General features: G+C 45.2%; 1 long non-coding RNA gene across 3 annotated transcripts in view; it reads right to left on the reverse strand.

Annotated features, from left to right (window-relative positions):
* Positions 1-14,081, reverse strand: part of LOC134956645 (uncharacterized) — a 77,542-nt gene extending 63,461 nt beyond the window's left edge. For all 3 annotated transcript variants that reach the window (XR_010186051.1, XR_010186053.1, XR_010186052.1), the window contains exons 1-2: positions 14,003-14,081; positions 12,923-12,973 (exon numbers count right to left, since the gene is read on the reverse strand). This is a non-coding gene — a long non-coding RNA (uncharacterized LOC134956645). The remainder of the gene's footprint in view (positions 1-12,922; positions 12,974-14,002) is intronic.
* Positions 14,082-25,479: the final 11,398 nt, after the last annotated feature.

The following is a 25,479-nucleotide window of genomic DNA, read 5'->3' on the forward strand; positions in this document are numbered from 1 at the left end:
CCAACCCGTCATTTCAGTCACAGTCGTGTGGCAGACCCTGTCACTGAAATGATGGGTTGGTTAAAGTGTGCATGTCCTGTTTATACAACATAAGGGTGGGTGGGAGGGCCCAAGGACAATTCCATCTTGCACCTCTTTTTTCTTTAATTTTTCTTTGCGTCATGTGCTGTTTGTGGAATGTTTTTTGGAAGGGCCATCCTGCGTGACACTGCAGTGCCACTCCTAGATGGGCCCAGTGTTTGTGTCGGCCACTAGGGTCGCTTATCTTACTCACACAGCTACCTCATTGCGCCTCTTTTTCTCTTTGCGTCATGTGCTGTTTGGGGAGGGTTTTTTGGAAGGGCCATCCTGCGTGACACTGCAGTGCCACTCCTAGATGGGCCCGGTGTTTGTGTCGGCCACTAGGGTCGCTTATCTTACTCACACAGCTACCTCATTGCGCCTCTTTTTTTCTTTGCGTCATGTGCTGTTTGGGGAGTGTTTTTTGGAAGGGCCATCCTGCGTGACACTGCAGTGCCACTCCTAGATGGGCCCGGTGTTTGTGTCGGCCACTAGGGTCGCTTATCTTACTCACACAGCTACCTAATTGCGCCTCTTTTTTTCTTTGCGTCATGTGCTGTTTGGGGAGGGTTTTTTGGAAGGGCCATCCTGCGTGACACTGCAGTGCCACTCCTAGATGGGCCCGGTGTTTGTGTCAGCCACTAGGGTCGCTTATCTTACTCACACAGCTACCTCATTGCGCCTCTTTTTTTCTTTGCGTCATGTGCTGTTTGGGGAGGGTTTTTTGGAAGGGCCATCCTGCGTGACACTGCAGTGCCACTCCTAGATGGGCCCGGTGTTTGTGTCGGCTACTAGGGTCGCTTATCTTACTCACACAGCTACCTCATTGCGCCTCTTTTTTTCTTTGCGTCATGTGCTGTTTGGGGAGGGTTTTTTGGAAGGGCCATCCTGCGTGACACTGCAGTGCCACTCCTAGATGGGCCCGGTGTTTGTGTCGGCCACTAGGGTCGCTTATCTTACTCACACAGCTACCTCATTGCGCCTCTTTTTTTCTTTGCATCATGTGCTGTTTGGGGAGTGTTTTTTGGAAGGGCCATCCTGCGTGACACTGCAGTGCCACTCCTAGATGGGCACGGTGTTTGTGTCGGCCACTAGGGTCGCTTAGCTTAGTCATCCAGCGACCTAGGTGCAAATTTTAGGACTAAAAATAATATTGTGAGGTGTGAGGTATTCAGAATAGACTGAAAATGAGTGGAAATTATGGTTTTTGAGGTTAATAATACTTTGGGATCAAAATGACCCCCAAATTCTATGATTTAAGCTGTTTTTTAGTGTTTTAAAAAAAAAACACCCGAATCCAAAACACACCCGAATCCGACAAAAAAAATTCGGTGAGGTTTTGCCAAAACGCGGTCGAACCCAAAACACGGCCGCGGAACCGAACCCAAAACCAAAACACAAAACCCGAAAAATTTCAAGTGCACATCTCTAATTTCCACCCAGGAGCGGTGGGTGCAGGGGAGAGAATATCATGCACGTGTGTACCACCTGAGTCCCACAGGGTGATGTCACACCAGACCCATGTGGTAAGAGGCAGTAGTGTTAAACAACCAGCAAGGACAATATCACAATATGACACATTCATTTTCACCAGCAGGGGATTTAGCAATTCAGGTGTTGGGTATCCCCACTCCGCAACATTGCAAACTTTTACACCCGGCACACCTAGTGGGTGTACTAATACCTGTGCCTCTGGCACAACGGGGCAGGGAGTACCTTCCACCTCCCCCCCTTGCACAAGGAACAGCTGCCTAAAGGCAGACCAATGTTGGGGTTCTGCCCCCAGCACTTCCGCAACTCTGTCCAGTCCTTCCTTCCTCAAACCCCAACTAGGGGGCGGGCAAATCTCCGTACAGCACGTGGTCTCAATACCCAGTGCTGAGGATGGACCCTTCATCAGAAACAATTCAGCTGGTGGCTGCAGGGGAGTCACCAGCACAGGCTGGTCCTGTGCCCGCGCTCCCCCCTCAAAAGCCAGTATCTCACCTGCAGCGCCTTCTGCGCACTCCTCCACCTGGATAACCTCCACCCCCGCCAGTCCTGTGCGCTTGGTAGCTGGTGGGGTACCAGTCAGGTTTTTAACAACTGAAGCTTCCACAATTATCTCCACAACTTTCTCTTGCTCTGCAGATGGAAGGGGAGCGGGTTGCACTGTGCCTTCACCCAGGTAAAGGAGACAAGGTAACAAGCGGCATCTCCCAACCTCCACTTGATCTGTAGTTGCTTGGATCTGGCTTATGGCAGGCACATCCCTCGGCACATAGTTACAGTCCACACTTTCACAGGTATTACGGTGGTGCAACACATCCTTTTCTGGTTCCTGCTCTGATATTATGTTAACAGTCTCTGCTACCAATGTCACTGTTGAATCACAGGGTACGTACCAGTATTCACATCGCAGCTCCTCATTCTCCAAATCGTTAAAATGGAATGATCCTTCATAATCTTCTTGTGGAGTTAGGGTAGCAGGAGATACACAGGGCATGTTCTCATCAGCCTTCCTCAGTGAAATGAATGGGGCTGCCATTGCCAATCCATCGCGATGAGCCTCCCCCAGCTGAATAAGCTGGGCATCCTGGAGCAAGAGGCCATCCGTGACTGGTATGTTTGTAGTCGGGGAGTGGAACAATACTCCCCCATCCATGGTGATCTCTTGGGCACAGTCTTCATAGATTCCCTGGCAGCTGGTTACTAGGTCTACATCTTCCACCTCAGCAAAAGGGAAGGTGTAGCGCAGCTCCTCCTGGGATGTCTGTATTGTGGGCATAGCCTTCACTTCAGCGCTAGCCTCTCCCAGCATAGTACACCGGGTATCTGCTTCCCTTGGGTGTGGGAGAAGCTGTTGCAGACGGTGCCTTCCTGCATCCACCCTGCAACACTGGTCTAGCCATGCTGGGGTATCCAGGAGCCCCTGATCCATTGCCTCTTCCTCTGCCACAATGAAGCACTCCTCCAGACACTCCAGCTGTTTCCACACACGCATCCCTGGGCCGAGATGAAGGATCCACGTCCGGTAATCGGTAAACGCTTTTGCTGGATCCCCCTGATCCTGGAGAATAAGCTGGAGGATTTCCCTGCGAGTGCAGAATTGGAAAGGGATGCCTCGCAGCTGGCATTCTATCAGCTCCTCCATGCTCATTTCTTCCAATGTGATTATGGGCCCCCGTTGACAATGACTTTGCTCCCTTGGTAACAGGCACTTGCAAGGCGCACCCCTCAGTCATCTGCCCGGGTTGCAGCGGCCCCATTTTGGATATTTCCTCTGTCTCTAACCCAGAAGATAATTGATTCTGGACTTGCCCTTCAGCCTCAGAATATTGACTTCTCTGCATCATTTGGGTCACTGTAGCACTCACTTCCTCTGTGAATTCTACAAACTCTGGCTCCCTCAGCAGATTCCATGAGGCTGCCTCACTTTTACAGTGCAGGAATGCATCCCCCAGGTAACACAACTTGTCCTGTATGCTGGATACTCTCCAGCCACTGATCATCTGCCTAGCTTCATTCCAGTACTCCCAAATGTACTGCATCTTTATAGCACTCAATAACAGATCCGGCTTACCAGCCTGCCGATACACCGACACACCTCCATCCACGAGCTCCACTGCCCTGGGCGACTTGAGGCGTTCATTTTCTTTCCTTGGAAACATTTTATTTTGCACAGGACTGACACCTGCTCACTTGTTACCACCTCACTGCAGATCCTCTTGCATTACATGTGGCCTGTTCCTCTGTTCTCTGCTGGGCCTTCACGCTTCCTGCGGTCGTTGTTTGTTGTCTGAATGATCCCACCGCTGCCGCCAAATGTGAAGATACGGGGTTCTTCTAATCACTCAGACACAGAGCCGATGAAACCAAAGTGATGGTTTATTTCTCACGGCACACAGGAATAGATAATACACAGGAAACAGAAGTAAATATAGCCCAGAAACAGTATACAGGTAGCAGTCCAGATAGTAAGTCCTAGTAGAGGATTTAGGTCCACAGCAATTCCGTGCAGAAGTTCCAGATAAACAGGTCCACACAGCAGAACTATCACTGAGTCCACACAGCAGTGATAGCAGATTAGTCCATGCGGTAGTAAGTACATATGGTGATGCGTTCCACAATGTTCCCTGGCAGAGAATCACCCCTTAGCCAGAGTCCTGTGACTAACATGCAGAGCTGACCTGCGCAACCTCTTTTAAAACCTTCCAAATGCCCATCATGCCGCGCTCACCTGGGGAGGAGACGCAGGTTCCTGATTGGTGGTATCCCACCTCAGGTATTTCCCTACTCCCTCCCACAGCTGGCCTTCTCCTGCTGACCACATGCTGGGTCAGGCTCCGCATTATCTGTGAGGGACCAGGATGGAACAGAGGACAGTAAACAGAAGGAACAATGACAGGGAAATTGGTTTAAGTCCTGATTGTCCCCTGTGGAGGAGAAGCTTCAAAGAGACATTACCTGGTCCTCAAATGTATTTCCTGTGTGACCATATAAGGATCACAGGATGGACTCAATAGGCATAGCAATGATAACCTGTAATAACCTCATACCGGACTGGCATCCTCCTACAATAACATAACATGACAGCACTAGGTGCCAGGTCACAGCACACCTGTATTTACCTGAGTAAGATTATAGTACAGAATATATAGGCTAATGGATGAACACACACATGGGGTAATAGTGACACAAGCCAGAGAGACATGGAAACAGAAGGAATAAAAAGTACATTAAACGCTATAAAGATTGAAACACCACAAATACAGTATTAGCCCCCCGATATCCCCACAGGTCAGTATACATTATACAACATTGTGAGACACATACAGGGGATGCCGTTAAAATGGTGCCAGATGGGATCGTGGCGGTCAAAATACAAACGCCAAAATCACGAACGATGGCATAAGACCGCTGTCAAAATCCTGACGGAGGTCGGGATCCCGGCATCAAAATACAGACGCCTGGAATTCCGAATGTTCTTTCAGCAGGACGCGCTCGTGTCCTGTCGCTGGGGGGTGGGAGGTTAGGTTTAGGCATTACAAGGGGGGTTAGGGTGCAGGGACGGAAAGGTATGGTTAGGTACTGGGGAGGGTGGGTTAGGGTTAGGCACTTACAAGGGGAGGTTAGGGTTAGGCACCAAGTGGGGAGGGTTAGGGACCAGGAAGGGAGGGTCAGGTTTAGGCACTTAGAAGGGGAGGGTTAGGGTTAGACACTACTGGGGAGGGTTAGGGATAGGCACCCACAAGGGAGGGTTAGGGTAGGGGCAGGGGAGGGTTAGGGTACTTTCTGTGGGGCTGTCGGGATTCTGATGTCAGGATGCCGCTGTCGATATTCTGAACGTCGGCATTCCGTCCATTGGGATATCACACTGAATCCTACATACAGTTTTGTGTTTAATAGATTTATCAGATGATGACGTGAATATGGTGAATCGGTGCTCGGTGGAATGAGAATGAGGGAGGAATATATTCAGGATAAATCGGGTCATTGGCAATTTCTTTCTGATTCTGTATATTCATAAACATTTGGCGGTATGGAAAATAAACAGCGTAGAAATATTCTATTCTCATCTTTCTTCCGTCTTTCTTTTTCTGAAATAATGTGACTGGTGAAATAGAAATTGTCACAGATATAAATCACATAATATACAGCAAAAGTGAAAATAAAGCAAAGTTTGTTTTTAACTAAGATGAATCCTGTAACTAACTAGAAGGGGAAAATAAATAACCCAGGATTCAATGCGACATTTGGAGATATAAATTAGGGCGTGCGCAGAGTGGCATTAGGAGGGGATTCCGTCTCCTCTGCATTCCGGTAACGGAGGAGAGATGGGATGTCAGGGAATATTGTTTATCTCTATTTTAGGCGTCTATTTAGTAGTACATGGAGATAAAGTCGCTGGAGATAACGTCCCAGCCAATCGGCTCCTAACTGTCATTTTTTAAACCCAGCCTGTGACATGGCAGTTAGAAGCTGATTGGCTGGCACTTTATCTCCGTCCACTTTATCTGCATCCAAGGCTTAGTAAATAGACCACTTATTAGTGAGGTAAATGAAGGGCCAGAGATGGGGTGAAGCAGAATACTGTATAACATGCTTTCTCCAGATTTATCAAGCCTTGCAGAGTGATAAGTAGCACGGTGATAAAGTATCAACCAATCAGCTCCTAGCTGTCATTTTTCAAACACAGCTGTGACATGGCAGATAAGAGCTGATTGCCTGGTACTTTATCACCGTGCTATTAATAACTCTCCAAGGCTTGATAAATGGGCCCCTTAATCTGAAGTCATAGATGGGAGCAGAGTTGTAGCGTGGACACATGACACCCGGAGCAGGGTCATGTCATGGTGCCCCCACCCACCACCACCACCACCACACATACATACATACATACATTCACACACACACACACACACACACACACACACACACACACACACACACACACACACACACATATTTAGGCACAGACATACATAAACACACAAATATACACAGATATATACACACACATATAAACACACACAGATATACACATATACACACAGACATACATATACTCACACACACTGTAAACAAATATATATATACACATAAACACACACATGTATACACATTAGCACACAGACATATACACACATTTACACACAAACACAGACATATACACATGAACACACAGTATACACAGACATAAACACATACATACACATATACACACAGAGTACACACTGTAATTCTCACCAAGTGGGCAGCAGCTCCTCGTTCCAGCCTGGAGAGGCGGAGCTTCTATGTGATTGACAGGCTAGACCTCGTGGGTAGAAGGAAAGGACTGAGGAAAGGGAAGGGGTGGCCACCACCCTGCCTGCATGTTCCAGATCACTGAATGCAGATACCTGACAGCCAGGAAGCTTCTCCTGACAAGCCTCCAAACCTCCCCACTTCCCTAACACACCACACTGCACTGCACTGGATTCTCTGCACTGCAATCAGTGACATGGAACAAGCAGGCAGTGTGGTGGCCACCCCTTCCCTCTCTTCTAGTCATCTCCTCCTACCCCGAGATCCAGCGGCTCTCAGCTGTGTCACAGGGAGCCGGTGCCTTCTTTCCCCAGCGGCGCCTGGAGCTCGAGCTCCACTTGTTCCACCCTCCCTACGCAGAGCCGGCCTTAGCTATAGGCAAGCTAGGCATTTGCCTAGGGCATCCAAGCATGTCTAGGGGCATCCAAGCATGTCCCTGTAGTATCTCATGCTGGGAGGGACAGTCTGCAAACTAACTGTTACTTTCCAAATGTATTCAAACAGTACTTGTATACACTGCTGTTTACATTTGTCAAATAGAATACACATAGTCCCTTACTCTTCCTCCGACATGCTTGAATGCCCCTGACTTGTGAGATCTCAGACAGACAGCAGAAACCTGGTAACTGTTTTCCTGGACCTGTGACATTTTCACTGACTATATAAGGTTATTACTGGATGGCTCCTTATGATACCACATGTGTATTTTGGAAGACTGCTTCACATAAATCTGACATCACCTATACTGCTTGTGCACATGGGGGAGGGGGACCCTGCCATCCTGTGTGTGTCCCTTATCCCTGTGCAATTCCCAGGTGTCTGCAGAGACATAACATGGTAAGTGTTCTCCCCACACTTTATTTTGTAGTCAGTCCATGCTGTAAAATTCCCCTGCCATCCAGCACTGTAACGTGGTCAATAAGTTGTGTTTCATTATTTCTTTATGAAACATCAGTGCAGCGTGACTTTCGGACACGTCAAACTGGAGGGCAGAGCATATCGCTCCCACAGTATAAAATAAAGGGCATGCAGTTGCCGGGAGTAACAGACACCAGCAAACACACTGAACAGTGAAGAGAATGGACAGTTGCTACAGGTTTGATACTGGTCTTTTTGTATAAGCAGCAAGTATGGCAGTATCTGGACATTGCTGCTATCTGTGTCCAACCAGCAAGTGAAAATAAAGGATGAGGCTTGCAAAGGACGGCATACCCTGTGAGGTCACATCCCTTGTACGGGTGCCCCTTTAACAGGTGCGAGCGCAAGCATGGACTCACCCATCCTGCCACCCCCATCTCACAAAACGCAGTCACGGATCCAGGAAGCTGCATGGGCGCACACACTGACTGCAAGCACAAGTAAGTTTTATTAAAAAAGCTACTAGCATTACTAATGTGGGGTATATGTGTAAGGTGCATTACTGTGTGATATTATGTGTATTATGGGCATTACTAATGTGCGGCATATGTATAAGGTGCATTACTGTGTGGCATGTGTATTATGGGCATTACTAATGTGGGGTATATGTGTAAGGTGCATTACTGTGTGGCATTATGTGTATTATGGGCATTAGTAATGTGGGGTATATGTGTAAGGTGCATTCCTGTGTGGCATTATGTGTATTATGGGCATTACTAATGTGGGGTATATGTGTAAGGTGCATTACTGTGTGGAATTATGTGTACTATGGGCATTACTAATGTGGGGCATATGTGTAAGGTGCATTGCTGTGTGGCATTATGTGTATTATGGGCATTACTAATGTGGGGCATATGTGTAAGGTGCATTACTGTGTTGCATTATGTGTATTATGGGCATTACTAATGTGGGGTATATGTGTAAGGTGCATTACTGTGTGGCATTATGTGTATTATGGGCATTACTAATGTGGGGCATATGTGTAAGGTGCATTACTGTGTGGAATTATGGGGCATTAACCTGGAGAAGGAAGTGATAAATGCAAGGTGATAAATGCACCAGCCAAACAGTTCCAATATGTAAATTAACAGTTAGGAGCTGATTGGCTGGTGCGTTTATCACCTTGCATTTATCACTGGTTTATCACTTCCTTATGCCTTCTCCAGGTTAATACATCTGCCCCTATGTGTATTATGGGCATTACTAATGTGGGGCATATGTGTAAGGTGCATTACTGCGTGGCATTATGTGTATTATGGGCATTACTAATGTGGGGTATATGTGTAAGGTGCATTACTGTGTGGAATTATGTGTATTATGGGCATTACTAATGTGGGGCATATGTGTAAGGTGCATTCCTGTGTGACATTATGTGTATTATGGGCATTACTAATGTGGGGTATATGTGTAAGGTGCATTGCTGTGTGACATTGTGTGTATTATGGGCATTACTAATGTGGGGCATATGTGTAAGGTGCATTACTGCGTGGCATTATGTGTATTATGGGCATTACTAATGTGGGGCATATGTATAAGGTGCATTACTGTGTGGCATTATGTGTATTATGGGCATTACTAATGTGGGGCATATGTGTAAGGTGCATTACTGTGTGGCATTATGTGTATTATGGGCATTACTAATGTGGGGCATATGTGTAAGGTGAATTGCTGTGTGACATTATGTGTATTATGGGCATTACTAATGTGGGGCATATGTGTAAGGTGCATTACTGTGTGGCATTATGTGTATTATGGGCATTACTAATGTGGGTTATATGTGTAAGGTGCATTACTGTGTGGCATTATGTGTATTATGGGCATTACTAATGTGGGTTATATGTGTAAGGTGCATTGCTGTGTGGCATTATGTGTATTATGGGCATTACTAATGTGGGTTATATGTGTAAGGTGCATTACTGTGTGGCATTATGTGTATTATGGGCATTACTAATGTGGGTTATATGTGTAAGGTGCATTACTGTGTGGCATTATGTGTATTATGGGCATTACTAATGTGGGTTATATGTGTAAGGTGCATTGCTGTGTGGCATTATGTGTATTATGGGCATTACTAATGTGGGGCATATGTGTAAGGTGCATTCATGTGTGGAATTATGTGTATTATGGGCATTACTAATGTGGGGCATATGTGTAAGGGGCATTACTGTGTGGAATTATGGGGCATTGACCTGGAGAAGGAAGTGATAAATGCAAGGTGATAAATGCACCAGCCAATCAGTTCCAATATGTAAATTAACAGTTAGGAGCTGATTGGCTGGTGCGTTTATCACCTTGCATTTATCACTGGTTTATCACTTCCTTATGCCTTCTCCAGGTTAATACATCTGCCCCTATGTGTATTATGGGCATTACAGTGTGGCATTATGCAGGGTTGAACTGGCCCACAGGGTAGCCCCCCAGTGGCCCTACTGCCTGAGTGTTACTGGGTCAGATGCAGAACTAGCAGCGGTGCTAGGGGGCACCAGACAAGATTTTGCCTAGGGCATCAAATTGGCTAGGGCCGGCTCTGTCCCTACGCCCCTGGATGGGAGATTCGTAACCTGGAGATTACTACCACCCATATCAGGGCAGAGATTATTGACCTTTCACGAAAATCCTTATCCTAGAACAAATGTGGGATTTCTACAGGAGGGTTTCTGAATGTCTGACACAATAACCCTAGGCCTATACAGACACTTTGGGGTATATTTGCTAAGCTCCCGATTTTGTCCGATTTTGTGTTTTTTCTTCAAAGTGTCATCTCGAGAATTTACTAAACTCAAATCACGGCAGTGTTGAGGGCATTCGTATTTTTTTGGAAGTCAAAGTTAAAAAATACGAATTAATACACCATCGGTCAAACACGGCTGTTTAGGTATACAACTCGGTAATTTTCTATGCATTCGTATTTTAATTCTCTACCGTGAAAGTGCATTGGCGGCCGTGAAAAAAAGCAATCGTAAAAAAAAGCTGGAAAAAAATAGACCTGCTTTTGAGAATCGTGTTTACATGTGTTTACAATTCTACATTAATTACACCTTCATTTTGGGCCCTTTAAAAGGGAAACAAGCATATTTTTAACATCTCTCACTCTGAAATGGCTGCTGCCGTGTGTAGTTTTTATTTTTTTTCGCCTGTGGGATACCTGAGAGTGCTCCAGCAGGCTACAATAAACCAGGGCCACGAAACTGACCATGGTCAGCAGGTTGTCCATGTTCCGCGGAGGCTGCGCAGGGCTTGTTTTTTTAGGGGGCATTTAAACTTTAACACATTGGCCGTTGACCACCTCATACAGATGTTCTGGCTACATACAAACCTCATTTCCCGTCTGTATGACCTTGTCAAACTGGACTTAGACCCTGAAACAGCACACTCTCGCTCTGTCTCAGGGGGATGCGGTCAGGATGCCGCCGGACGGAATCCCGGCGGTCGAAATACCGACGCCGGAATCCCGACCGCCACAATCCCGACATATTCTCCCTCCGTGGAGGGAGCGTTCCGCTCGCCACCCCTGTCGGGATTGTGTGGTCGGGATTCCGGCGTCGGTATTTCGACCGCCGGGATTCCGACCGGCAGCATTTAGTACTGATCCCGTCTCAGGCCTGGACAAACACCTGCCTGTGTTGCACTTTATGGCTACTGGCAGCTTTCAGGCTGTGACTGGCGATGTAATTGCTATCTCACAGGCTACCTTTTCTAAATTTTAAAATCAGGTAAGTTAACACATACATGCTCCTCTATGTCTAAGTTGTGCTTCTGTTATGTAATTGTGACCCTCAATGGCTACTATATGGGTAATAGGCATAATATACTAATAAATATTGTGAACATGACCATTCTCTGACTACATATGTATATGTATATTTGTTTATAATGCTACTGTTGATGAAATTAATATAAATGTGTGGTAATTTAATTAGGGCTCTGCCATGTTTTACTGTGGAGCGGGAAAATCAATTGTCTCGCGACCCTCAGTCAGAGACTGAGTGTGTACCTAAGCCTAAATGCACAGCTGGGGGAGCACGAGACAGGATCATTGAGGGGTGTCCCGCGACCTGAGCGGGAAAATGACTGCTCTCGAGACCCCCTGACACGAGTATAAAAGGGGGGGTCACAGCGCATTAAGGGACTTGTGGTGCCCCTTCGGTGAGCATAACTTCTCTCTCCTCCTGCCCTGCATTCAAGAGCTGTAGACATTAAGCAGGAGCAGCGGAGAGGAAGGAGCCTCAGTCCGGGGGAAAGAGCACCTGAAGATCAGGCAAGAAGAGGGGACAGAAGAGAGTTGAGGCGAGGTAGCGGTATCCATATGAAGAGGACTTGAAGATAGCGGCATACCTGAGCGGAGGGATCAGCAAGAGCGGAGACTGAGAAGGCGAGAGCAGCGGGAGTCAAACTACATATGCAGTACATCTTGGTAAGACAACCCACCTTCTGAGCTCCAGTGCCTAGCGCCGCTCCCCGCTATAGCTTCCGCTGTCAGTACAGCTATCCCGCCGGTACAGTTGCTGCTGGTCCCCTCTGCCGGCGCCGCCCGCCGCATAGAGCCGCTTCCGCAGCTATCCCCGCCTGCCGGAGCCCGGACTCAGAGAAGCCGCCGCCCGAGCTCCGCCTCATAGAGCCGCCTCCGCAGCTATCCCCGCCTGCTGGAGCCCGTATTCAGAGAAGCCGCCGCCCGAGCTCCGCCTCGTAGATGCCACATCTGCCGCTATCCCCGCCCGCTGGAATCCCATACAGTATACGCTACTTGTTAGGAGCAGCCGCCCAAGCTCCGCCTGGTGGAGCCGCTGCTGTCGATACCCATGACTGCCGGAGCCAATTATACTATTAAATATAGATTAGACGCTGCCCAAAATCAAACTGTTAGCGCTACCTAATACCTCACCGTGCTGCCTATCTAAACACCCCTCTCACAGCGTTGTTTGCAGCGCATATCCCAATTGCGGATTTCACCTGTTCCCTTTTGCTGACAGCATCCTAACATCCACTGGTAGTCATAGCTACTGACAGGTATCCAGTGGGTACCAATGAAAGGGAAAGGGGGTGTGGCCAGTATTGCATTGCAAAGGCAATGGGCAGGAGCCCATTGTGAAGACAACTAAGGTCTGTGCTATATTAGTTTTGTATATCCCTATAGCCATACCTAGATGGATAAACTTACCTGACACTCAGCCTGTTCTTTTGTTTGTTGTGCTGCAGCAACTTTAGATGTCTATATAAGGAAGAGTGTAGTGAGCTTAGTCTACAAGTCACAGGATTGGAGGATATCTTATATAAAATTATCAACAGACATATATATATATATATATCTAAAACACTGGCTCCTATACTTACTTACCTAACAAAGGAGAATACTGCTGGTTAACATAAGAAGTATCAGACTATCTTTACTAAAGTGCAGCACCTATTAATACTGAATTAATTGGAAAGGAGCCAGCATAATAATTTTAAGCTTATATTAATAAGTACTTTATAATTCAAACGGACTATCCATATATATATATATATCTACAGATAGACTTAGAAAAATATATACATAGCCTAACTATTCATTGGATAGAGAAAGAGGAATAATGGAGTCTGTAACATATAATGGGAAGAAAAGGAAATAACCTCTCTGTTGTATAAGACCCATCCTTTGACAGAGTTCTTTATTTGGATACACTAGTAACATTGTTGCGCATTACAGAAAGCCAGTGATACAAGTAGCCTTCTCCTAAATATAACACATAGCTAGGATACTTCTAGTGGTATTGGATACATTCATTTCATTTGCTATTTCTACAAAGGATTTCAACCTCTGCTGGAAGGAAAACGACTATTACCGTGGAAGATATATATATATATTCTAAATCCATAGGAGCCAATATTCTAACTTGGTGGAGAAAGGACAGCTAAAAATATATATATGCATATATATAAATTTTCAGGATTAGGATATTGACTGTAATTCATCTGAAGGTTTGATCAGGACTGCTATAGCAACGGTTATGTGTAACGTAGATGTAATATGATTTAATGTAGTACTATTATAAGGTTGAGTAAGAAAGAAATATTCAGTATAGTAAGTGTTTCAGTTTTTTTTTTTTGAATTGTACACACTGATAATATCTATGTAAGGTACAGCTATTAATAGTATGTTTTAATGTAATACGAATGTTGCCACCGTTATGTATCAACAATTAAACCATATCTAATATTACTTATACTAAACGGCATCTAAGGATTGATGATTACTTACCTGATGTATGGGTGATAGTGGAGAATTGGAAAAAATAGAAGGTGAGTTGGTAACTGTAAAATATAATATAAAATAAAAGGTAGTTAGGGTTTTTCCAAAATTTACCCCTTTTTCGATATAACACTATCTATCATAAATTTAAATAATATTTAAATTAAATTAAATTAAATTAATTAATTAATTAATTAAATTAAATTAAAATTTACCCCTTTTTCGATATAACACTATCTATCATAAATTTAAATAATATTTAAATTAAATTAAATTAAATTAAATTTAAATAATAGACAGCGGGCACACATGTTTTTCTGCTGGCCAACCTTTCAGAATGATATCTTTCAACACTTTTATTGTGTCACCTCAGTTTCTTTCCTAATCTGTTCTTGTCTTGCAAGAGACACTGGTAGAGAAGCTACGATCAAATTAACATAGGCTTCTATCTCTTCATCCATCAGACTTTTGGAACCTTCACTTTTGTCCACAGCACGAGAAAGTGTGTCAGCAATGTACATGTATTTACCGGGACAGTACAGCAAGTGTACATCATATTTCTGTAGTCTGATAAGCATTCGTTGAATTCTCATGGGACAGTCATGCAATGATTTAGTCATGATAGCTACCAATGGCTTGTGGTCAGTTTCCACTGTAAATGTTTGACCATACACAAACTGATGAAATCGCTCACATGCATATGTGATCGCTAGAAGTTCTTTTTCTATCTGAGCATACCTTGTTTCAGCACTTGTCAGTGCTCTTGATGCATAGATTACTGGTTGCCATGTATCCTCATGTTCTTGTAACAGCACTGAGCCTAGGCCAAATTGCGAAGAATCCGCTGAAATTCTTATTCTTTTCGCAGGATCAAAGAATTTTAGCACTGGTTGCTCTGTAATGATCTGTTTCAAGTTTTGGCAACTTTCTTCTTGTTCATGTGAACACATTCACTCGTTATCTTTGTCCAACAACCATCTAAGAGAGGCTGTTTCTTCAGAGAGTTGAGAAATAAACTTTCCTAAGTAAGTAATCATTCCTATGAATCTTCTGACGTCGTCTTTGTTGTTAGGACGTTCCATGTTCACTATGGCTCATATTTTCCTTGGGTCTGGTTTTACACCTTGATCCAAGACCACGTCGCCCATAAAGGTAAGTGTATTCACACCAAATTCACATTTGTCCTTGTTTAGCTTTAGATTCACTTTCTTGACAAGTTCCATTACTTGTCTCAATCTAGAATCATGTTCTTCCTTTGTAGATCCCCAGACAATAATGTCATCCATCATTGTTTCAACACCTGGAATATGTTTAAAAATCATGTGTATCTTTTTGTGATATACTTCTGGAGCAGACAAAATTCCATATGGTAGTCAAAGAAATCTGTATCGACCTTCTGGTGTATTAAATGTACAAAGCTTTGAGCTGGTCTCATCTAGCTTCATTTGCCAGAATCCTGAAGATGCGTCCAATTTACTGAACCATTTTGCTCCCACAAATTGCGACATGATTTCATCTCTGGTTGGAAGTTTGAAATGTTCTCGTTTAATAGCTTTGTTTAAATCTCTGGGGTCTAGACATATTCTGAGTTGTCCATTTTTCTTTTCAACAATTACTAAGGAGCTTACCCATTCAGTAGGCTCATCAACTTTCTGTATCACACCCAAGGCTTCCATGCGATTTAACTCGTTTCAGTTTTTCTCTCAGCGCAAACGGCACTTTTCTACAGGGGTGTATCACTGAAGAAACTTGCGTGTGTCTATATTTATTTTATGCTCTCCATTCAAACAACTGAGACCTTCAAACAAGTCTCTGTATTCTGTAAACATCAATTTGCAGTCATCTTCTACTTGTGATGTCACCATAAAAACTTTCTTTAGCAAGCTTAGTTTCTCACAGGAACTTAATCCTAGAATCGGTTGCACATTTTTATCCACAATCAGTAGAGATGTTTTAAACTGTTGTCCCTTATATTTCAGTGTCACTAAGCATGTACCTTTCACAGGAATTTCCTCCCCAGTGTACCCTGTAACTTTCACTTTGGCTGGATGAATTTTAGGTTTTACTCTAAAAGTCTTATAGTCTTGAAATGATATTAAATTCACCTGCACGCCAGTATCAAGCTTAAAGGGAATGACAATCTCGTTCACAGTTAAAGGGACAATCCATTCTTTCTTATCTGCACTGCAAAGTTCAATGCAATACACAAAGAATTCATCTGTTTGTTTAACAGCATGCACTTTGGTTGTTTTACTTTTAATTTTACAGCATTTGGCAAAGTGATTAAGTCTACCACATTTCATGCAGGTTTTACCATAAGCAGGGCACATTTTAGGATTGTGAGCATTTCCACATCTACTACACATTTCCTTATTAGACTGTGGCTTAGACTGCTTAATTCTTGAGAATGGAGGTTTGCATGGCTCTGTTTTCTGCACTACATGGACATTAGCATCAACTTCCTTGTGTAACGTTTTGGCTTGAAATATAGTTATTTCTGCAGATCTACACATAGTCACTGCCTTGTCTAGTGTTAGGTCTTGCTCTCTCAGCAGTCTCTCTCTGAGTCCATTATCAGGTATTCCACAGACAATACGATCTCTAATCAGTGAATCCTTTAAATCACCAAACTCACAGGTTTTACTGAGTGATTGCAGCTCTGTAACATACTGATCAAATCCATCTCCAGACTTCTGATCACATGTGAAAAACTTATATCTTTCATATGTCACATTTTTCCTTGGCACAAAGTAATCTTCAAACTTTTGCATTATAGAAGATAGCACCATATTCTGCCCCTCAGCAAACTGAAAACTATTATAAATGTCCAGCACATCCTCTCCTATCACATGGAGGAAAATGGATGCCTTCGTTTTGTCAGCCTCTGAATCAGCTCCACATGCAGCAAGATATATATTAAACCTTTGCTTAAATCTTTTCCAGTTTTCAGACAAGTTACCAGACATCAGCATGCCGGTTGGAGGAGCTATTTTATCCATGGTTACTCACTGTTTGAAGATAGGAGCACACAGCAGGCTGGCCGACACTGAGTATCACAGCCTTACAGACTTCTGCAGGATTCTTTCACACTCTGAGAGCACTAGCAGTCCAAGTTACACATCTTCTGACACCATGTTTTGTTCATATGTTTGTAAATCCAGTCATCAGGACACAGAGACATGTGAGTTCACTGCTGTGCTGTTTATTCCATCACCAACTCCAGGCACACTGGACCACCCACTTCCCAGCATCCCCCTGGTCCCAGGGACCATCACTGAAGATTCAGGCTTACACATGTTAGTAAGGGAGTGTCTACAAATATTAAGCATTCTAATACACTAACATCACAGGCACCAGCCAAAATCTTGCCTAGGGCATCATATTGGTTAGGGCCGGCTCTGCTCCTAACTGTCATTTTTCAAACACAACCTGTAAGGGTTGCAGTTAAAATCCCGGCTGTCGGGATCCTGGTGTTCAGGATACCGGCGCCGAAATCCCAACAGCCGACAATGCCGACAGCCGGAATCCAGGAGCACCAGGGCTATTCCCACTCGTGGGTGTCCACGAAACCCATAGAGTGGGAATAGATTGTGTTGCGAGCGCAGCGAGACTGCAAGAGGACTCTTAGCGCTCGCCCCGCTGCCGACATTCTGGCGGGCGGGAATGCCGCTGTCGGTATATTGACCTCCGGCATTCCGTTCGCCGGTAAATCCTATGTAATCAGTAGCATGGCAGTTAGGAGCTGGTTGGTTGGTTCTTTATCACCATGCTATTTATCACTCTCGTAGGCTTGATAAATCTGAGTCAATATTTAAGGCCATTCCCCCGATCTGCCTGTAAATCACAAGACTCCGGGCTAGATGCATCATCGCATGGAGAGTGATAAACTGGTAGTGATAAACTACCAGCCAACCAGCTCCTAACTGTCATTTTTCAAGCACAGCCTGTGACATGGCAGTCTGGAGCTGATTGGCTGGTATTTTCTCTCTCTCCATCTTATGTAATAATGCATCTAGCCCTCCGTTTGAAAAAAAATGACAGTTAGGAGCTGATTGGTTGGTACTTTATCACCGTGCTATTCATCCCTCTCCAAGGCTGATAAATATGGGCAATAGAATGCTGATTGGGTGTAATATGGGTGAAAGAAAGAAAAAAAAGTTAAAATACAGAAGATGCTTGGTTCCTACTTGTAAATCTCTGGGCCTAATTCAGACCTGATCGCTAGCAGGCGATTATTGCACTGCTGCGATCAGATAGTCGCCGCCTACAGGGGGAGTGTATTTTCGCTGTGCAAGTATGTGAACGCATGTGTAGCAGAGCTGTACACACAGATTTTGTGCAGTCTCTGCACAGCCCAGAACTTACTCAGCCGCTGCGATCACTTCAGCCTGTCCGGGACCGGAATTGACGTCAGGAACCCTCCCTGCAAATGCTTGGACGCATCTGCGTTTTTCCAGACACTCCCAGAAAACGGTCATTTGACACCCACGAACACCTTCTTCCTGTCAATCTCCTTGCGAACGCCCGTGCGAACAAACCCGTCGCACAAACCCATCCGCTTTGTACTCGTGTGATGCGCCTGCGCATTGCGGTGCATACGCACGCGCAGTTTGGACCTGATTGCCCACTGTGCGAAAACGCAGCCTAGCGATCAGGTCTGAATTAGGCCCTCTGTTCTGTGCTTGGCAAACAGCACCAAATCATTTTGCTTTATTTTCTTTTAGCACAGAAAATTTCTTTGAAAGCCTTTAAACGCCCAATATTCATCAGAAAGAGTTAGTTAATAATAATAATAATAAAAAGGAGCTGCGAAATACCAGAACATTCCAGATATACTAGAGATTACAGTACTTCCCAATCTGCTTGTTTTGTGTGTTATACCACTCGGTTGCCGTGGTAACAGCGAGCAGCACAGTCTGTTTCCTTCATAAAAATGGCACGGCGTTCTCTTACTGACGCCATTGCATCTCATCCATCTTCTTTCCCCGCTGAATAAAGAGAACAATTAAATAGATTACTCTGGCATTTGTTCTGCTTGCGCCAATAACCGGTATCTGCCCTACCGTAGAAATTTGGATATACCAGAAGACCCTACTCTTGTAGGTAAAAATTCTCTTTTCTTTCATGAGAAAGGAGGATTCAGGGCCGGCGAAGGAGGTGAGTTGCCGATACCGTGGTGTTTCAACACCAGCAACAGGACTCGCACCCTTCGCCCCAGCCAATCCGCACCCCTATTAGCATAATGAGGCAGCGAACGCTTTTGAGTGAGAGCCCGCCGCAGTAGAGTGCAGTGGGTGATGCACGGATTCGGCCTGGTAAATCAGTTTGGCACCAATTGAATTCCACCCTATGACTCCTTTATAGACTGTCAGCATGGGTGTGGATCGCAGGGTTGACAGTAACTAGGTCGACAGTCATTAGGTCAACCACTATTGGTCGACAGTGACTAGGTTGACACTTGAAATAGGTCGACACGGTCATTAGGTTGACATGGAATATGTCGACATGGAAAAAGGTCGACATGAGTTTTTTTATATTTTTTGGGGGTCATTTTCTTCATAAAGTGACTGGGAACCCCAAGTAGCTACCGCTGCGTTCGGCACAGGTTACTATTCCCAATCGCAGTCCACGTGGATCGTAAAGTATGAATTTTTTTTTACATTTTTTTAAATTCATGTCGACATTTTCATGTGTCGACCTTTGGCAAGTCGACCTAGTGACCAGGTCCACCTGTTGAAGATGTCGACATAATGCATGTCAACCAATAATGGTCGACCTAATGACTGTCGACATAAGTGCTGTCGACCTAAAGACCAGATCCCGTCAGCATCATGTACCAGATGTAACCGGCTATGAGTATTCAAGGGTCATCCGCAGAGAGGATGGCGGTCGTTAGGTCGACATGAGTTAGGTCGACATATATTGGGTCGACATGCATTAGGTTAACATGATCACTAGGTCGACATGGTCATTAGGTCGACATGGGGGAAAGTCGACATGAGTTTTTCACAATTTGTTTCATTTTTTGACCTTTCTCGTACATAACGATCCACGTGGACTACAATTGGGAACGGTAACCTGTGCCAAGCGCAGTGGTAGCCGAGCGAGGGGACACGGTGCACTAATTGGGGTTCCCCGTCGCTTTTTGAAGAAAATGACACCAAAAAAAGTGAAAAAAACTCATGTCGACCTAATGGCCATGTCGACCTAGTGATCGTGTCGACCTAATGCATGTCAACCAAACGTGGTCGATCCAATGTATGTCGACCTAACTCATGTCGACCTAATGAACTACCCCCCGCAGAGGAAGGGGGTCTGTACTAGGCAGACAAGTCGTGTGCAATTTAGTTTTTAAATGTAAGATCAGACGCCAGTCACTTCTACGTTTCTGCGGGTGTTTTATATTCCCGCCGGTAAAAAGAATCGCTAGCCTCTGCCAATGTATGCATGCGGACAGGAGCGCAAATTACACTGTAAAAGTTTATTTGTTTAACACATAATACACTACACACAATCTTACTATTTCATGCACATAGAGTCTATATATCTCTATTGTGTTGGATAATTGAATTACGGCTTGTGATACCTGATGCGCGTGTTTAACGTGCTTCATACATTGTAATCTCTGACTCTTGGCCATATTATTTACTAACTGCTAATGGGTCTTACAAACAAGCTGACAGAGGCATAACTCTCAGCTGCTCAGTGTCCTCTGGGAGCCTTAAATGCCTGATCCAGCTCTCCAGACCGTTGTGTTATCTGACCGCCATCGTGTGCAATCAATGCTGTAAAACTCTCCCCAATGTCATGCGGTGGGCATGGCGCCTTAGTGACGCAGCCACTTGCATTAATTATTTTACCTATGAAAGGCAATATGAACAATTAAATTAGAAGGATTGAAATTGCATCAGTGGTAAAGGTCGGCAAATGGATGTGGCATAGTATAGGGATGGTGGAAAGCGTGTTCACAGTAATCACTGAATGTGGTCAGGTGTAATTTGATCGTGTGGTCTGACATCTCCTGGGCTTCTTTCTGCAGGGTCTTACGGTAATTCATCCCCTACTCAATATTATTGTCCAACACTACTGGCTGTTTCTCGCTGTTTGGTATTAAAACTACTATTATTACCTTTTAGTTAGTTATGATGGCCACATATTCTATAGTGCTGTACGAACTAAGAGGGGATCCAGTCAAAATACCGGCAGTCAAGGACCCGACACATCCCAGAGGTAAGTAAGTGGTTGGGGATAAGGTTAGGCAATTTCGTACCCAACCCACCAAGAATTATACTCCAGTACATGTTTCAGGGAAATTTACAATCTAATTTAACTATAGACACAAACACCATGACCCAACTATGGTGGTCATTCCGAGTTGATCGCTAGCTGCATTCGTTCGCTGTGCAGCGATGAGGCTAAAAAATGGCATTTCTGCACATGCGTATGCGACGCAATGCACACGCGCGGCGTACTATTACAACGAATGATGTAGTTTCACACAGGGTCTAGCGAAGCTTTTCAGTCGCACTGCTGGCCGCAGAGTAATTGACATGAAGTGGGCGTTTCTGGGTGTCAACTGACCGTTTTCAGGGAGTGTTCGAAAAAACGCAGGCATGCCAGCAAAAATGCAGGCGTGGCTGGGCGAACGCAGGGCGTGTTTGTGACGTCAAAATAGGAACTGAATGGTCTGAAGTGATCGCAAGCGCTGAGTAGGTTTTGAGCTACTCTGAAACTGCACAAAAGTTTTTTGTAGCCGCTCTGCGATCCTTTCGTTCGCACTTCTGCTATGCTAAAATACACTCCCAGTGAGCGGCGGCATAGCGTTTGCATGGCTGCTAAAAACTGCTAGCGAGCGAACAACTCGGAATGACCACCTATATCAGGGGTTTTTGGATATATCCTGTCTGTGACAGGAGAAAGAAATCAAAGCTGCCATTGAATACTCCCATGAACATAAGATGAACATTCACACCCAAATACAGAAAGCACCCTAGACTGTAATCAATCTTGCAACCGCAGCTCTACACGTGTTAGGTTCCCGCTAGTGATGAGCGGGTTCGGTTCCTCGGAATCCGAACCCCCTCGAACTTCACCCTTTTTACACGGGTCCGAGGCAGACTCGGATCCTCCCGCCTTGCTCGGTTAACCCGAGAGCGCCCAAACGTCATCATCCCGCTGTCGGATTCTCGCGAGATTCGGATTCTATATAAAGCCGCGCGTCGCCGCCATTTTTCACTCGTGCATTGGAAATGGTAGTGAGAGGACGTGGCTGGCGTCCTCTCACTTTGTTTCAGGTATGCTGCAGTGCAAATATCTTTATTCTGGGGACCAGCAGTATTATATAGGAGGAGTACAGTGCAGAGTTTGCTGACCAGTGACCACCAGTATTATACGTTGTCTGCCTGAAAAACGCTCCATATCTGTGCTCAGTGTGCTGCATATATCTGTGCTCACACTGCTTTATTGTGGGGACTGGGGAGCAGCTGTATTATATAGGAGGAGTACAGTGCAGAGTTTTGCTGACCAGTGACCACCAGTATTATACGTTCTCTGCCTGAAAAACGCTCCATATCTGTGCTCAGTGTGCTGCAAATATCTGTGCTCACACTGCTTTATTGTGGGGACTGGGGAGCAGCTGTATTATATAGGAGGAGTACAGTGCAGAGTTTTGCTGACCAGTGACCACCAGTATTATACGTTGTCTGCCTGAAAAACGCTCCATATCTGTGCTCAGTGTGCTGCATATATCTGTGCTCACACTGCTTTATTGTGGGGACTGGGGACCAGCAGTATTATATAGGAGGAGTACAGTGCAGAGTTTTGCTGACCAGTGACCACCAGTATTATACGTTCTCTGCCTGCAAAACGTTCCATATCTGTGCTCAGTGTGCTGCATATATCTGTGCTCACACTGCTTTATTGTGGGGACTGGGGACCAGCAGTATTATATAGGAGGAGTACAGTGCAGAGTTTTGCTTACCAGTGACCACCAGTATTATACGTTCTCTGCCTGAAAAACGCTCCATATCTGTGCTCAGTGTGCTGCATATATCTGTGCTCACACTGCTTTATTGTGGGGACTGGGGACCAGCAGTATTATATAGGAGGAGTACAGTGCAGAGTTTTGCTGACCAGTGACCACCAGTATTATACGTTCTCTGCCTGAAAAACGCTCCATATCTGTGCTGCATTGTAGTATATAGTAGGAGTACAGTGCATAATTTTGCTGACCACCAATATATAATATATAGGAGTACGGTACAGAAGGCCACTGCTCTACCCTACCTCTGTGTCGTCAAGTATACTATCCATCCATACCTGTGGTGCATTTCAGTTTTGCACAGTTTGCTGACCACCAGTATATAATATATAGCAGTACGGTACAGAAGGCCACTGCTCTACCTACCTCTGTGTCGTCAAGTATACTATCCATCCATACCTGTGGTGCATTTCAGTTTTGCACAGTTTGCTGACCACCAGTATATAATATATAGCAGTACAGTACAGTAGGCCACTACTCTACCTACCTCTGTGTCGTCAAGTATACTATCCATCCATACCTGAGGTGCATTTCAGTTGTGCGCAGTATATATAGTAGTAGGCCATTGCTATTGATACTGGCATATAATTCCACACATTAAAAAATGGAGAACAAAAATGTGGAAGGTAAAATAGGGAAAGATCAAGATCCACTTCCACCTCGTGCTGAAGCTGCTGCCACTAGTCATGGCCGAGATGATGAAATGCCATCAACATCGTCTGCCAAGGCCGATGCCCAATGTCATGGTAGAGAGCATGTAAAATCCAAAACACAAAAGTTCAGTAAAATTACCCAAAAATCAAAATTAAAAGCGTCTGAGGAGAAGCGTAAACTTGCCAATATGCCATTTACAACACGGAGTGGCAAAGAACGGCTGAGGCCCTGGCCTATGTTCATGGCTAGTGGGTCAGCTTCACATGAGGATGGAAGCACTCATCCTCTCGCTAGAAAAATGAAAAGACTTAAACTGGCAAAAGCACAGCAAAGAACTGTGCGTTCTTCTAAATCACAAATCCCCAAGGAGAGTCCAATTGTGTCGGGTACGATGCCTGACCTTCCCAACACTGGACGGGAAGAGGTGGCGCCTTCCACCATTTGCACGCCCCCTGCAAGTGCTGGAAGGAGCACCCGCAGTCCAGTTCCTGATAGTCAAATTGAAGATGTCACTGTTGAAGTACACCAGGATGAGGATATGGGTGTTGCTGGCGCTGAGGAGGAAATTGACAAGGAGGATTCTGATGGTGAGGTGGTTTGTTTAAGTCAGGCACCCGGGGAGACACCTGTTGTCCGTGGGATGAATATGGCCATTGACATGCCTGGTCAAATTACAAAAAAAATCACCTCTTCGGTGTGGAATTATTTTAACACAAATGCGGACAACAGGTGTCAAGCCGTGTGTTGCCTTTGTCAAGCTGTAATAAGTAGGGGTAAGGACGTTAACCACCTCGGAACATCCTCCCTTATACGTCACCTGCAGCGCATTCATCATAAGTCAGTGACGAGTTCAAAAACTTTGGATGACAGCGGAAGCAGTCCACTGACCACTAAATCCTTTCCTCTTGTGACCAAGCTCCTGCAAACCACACCACCAACTCCCTCAGTGTCAATTTCCTCCTTACACAGGAAAGCCAATAGTCCTGCAGGCCATGTCACTGTCAAGTCTGACGAGTCCTCTCCTGCCTGGGATTCCTCCGATGCATCCTTGAGTGTAACGCCTCCTGCTGCTGGCGCTGCTGTTGTTGCTGCTGGGAGTCGATCGTCATCCCAGAGGGGAAGTCGGAAGACCACTTGTACTACTTCCAGTAAGCAATTGACTGTCCAACAATCCTTTGCGAGGAAGATGAAATATCACAGCAGTCATCCTGCTGCAAAGCGGATAACTCAGGCCTTGGCAGCCTGGGCGGTGAGAAACGTGTTTCCGTTATCCACCGTTAATTCACAGGCAACTACAGACTTGATTGAGGTACTGTGTCCCCGGTACCAAATACCATCTAGGTTCCATTTCTCTAGGCAGGTGATACCGAAAATGTACACAGACCTCAGAAAAAGAGTCACCAGTGTCCTAAAAAATGCAGTTGTACCCAATGTCCACTTAACCACGGACATGTGGACAAGTGGAGCAGGGCAGACTCAGGACTATATGACTGTGACAGCCCACTGGGTAGATGTATTGCCTCCCGCAGCAAGAACAGCAGCGGCGGCACCAGTAGCAGCATCTCGCAAACGCCAACTCGTTCCTAGGCAGGCTACGCTTTGTATCACCGCTTTCCAGAAGAGGCACACAGCTGACAACCTCTTACGGAAACTGAGGAACATCATCGCAGAATGGCTTACCCCAAATGGACTCTCCTGGGGATTTGTGACATCGGACAACGCCAGCAATATTGTGCGTGCATTATATCTGGGCAAATTCCAGCACGTCCCATGTTTTGCACATACATTGAAT

Source organism: Pseudophryne corroboree, chromosome 9 (assembly GCF_028390025.1).
Source record: "Pseudophryne corroboree isolate aPseCor3 chromosome 9, aPseCor3.hap2, whole genome shotgun sequence".
Classification (NCBI taxonomy): Eukaryota; Metazoa; Chordata; class Amphibia; order Anura; family Myobatrachidae; genus Pseudophryne; species Pseudophryne corroboree.